The 852-nt window shown below is 38.0% G+C and overlaps 1 long non-coding RNA gene across 1 annotated transcript; it reads left to right on the forward strand.

The window, feature by feature from the left end:
- Positions 1-222: 222 nt before the first annotated feature.
- LOC110034585 lies at positions 223-852 on the forward strand. Its single transcript, XR_002295071.1, has 4 exons — positions 223-284; positions 369-497; positions 617-756; positions 827-852. It is a non-coding gene; the product is annotated as an uncharacterized LOC110034585 (long non-coding RNA).

Raw genomic sequence — 852 nt, forward strand, 5'->3', positions numbered from 1 at the left:
CTAACACATACCTAACAACTAAACAAAAATATTTATTTGCATACCACACAAATATTTAATAGACATTAAGAGCATTCATAATTATAATGTTTTTAAAAGTAAAGTATAACTTTTCATGACACTAACATGTTATAGGTGTAATATTAAAATTTGATTGTTAGATTTGTAAATACATAAGATCTATGTTGGTAGGTATGTAAATTTCCCCTTTATTCTAATATTGTCGTCACCTGCCGCGGGATGAACATTCGCGCCATCCTCCCGCTCAGAAAGGCGAAGCCGCGGTTGCGCGCGAGTCGCTTTTGCTTTTCTCTGCCCTTTTCTACTAAAAATTTGTCTAATCGTGATTTTTTTTTATTGGGTGGCAGATTGCGCCTTTGAATGGTGGCGATCTTTCGGGCTTGCTCAGTTGCTTGTGTTCTACCATTGGTTAATGATAGTTTAAAGAAGGTGGCTATCGAAACCCTCAAAACATACGATCCTTATAATCAACGATGGTTCGCTCGACAATCTTCTTTCCTTTTTACCTATTTTTGTTTAAGCGATTTGTGAGATGCTTTTTGAGGGTGCTGTGATTTTATCACGAGTTAAAAATGTGCGAAGTATCTTTTACCAGGATCGGTGTCGAGCGTATTGATGATTGTTAAGAGGTTATGGGGACGGCGGAAAGTACTGCAACGATATGGCAATGCTCGAACGGTTGCTGCCAATTTCTTTGGCTTGCGGTTATGCTCCTAATTTCCGGAGATCGATGATGTAAGTTACAGTTTTATTTGGCGCATTTTGAAGTTACAGTTTTATTTGGCGCATTTTTCATGCTATGCAGGATTTCTCTGTGCTGGAAATAATTGG

The sequence above is a fragment of the Phalaenopsis equestris genome, unplaced genomic scaffold, assembly GCF_001263595.1.
Source record: "Phalaenopsis equestris unplaced genomic scaffold, ASM126359v1 Scaffold190753, whole genome shotgun sequence".
Taxonomy (NCBI): domain Eukaryota; kingdom Viridiplantae; phylum Streptophyta; class Magnoliopsida; order Asparagales; family Orchidaceae; genus Phalaenopsis; species Phalaenopsis equestris.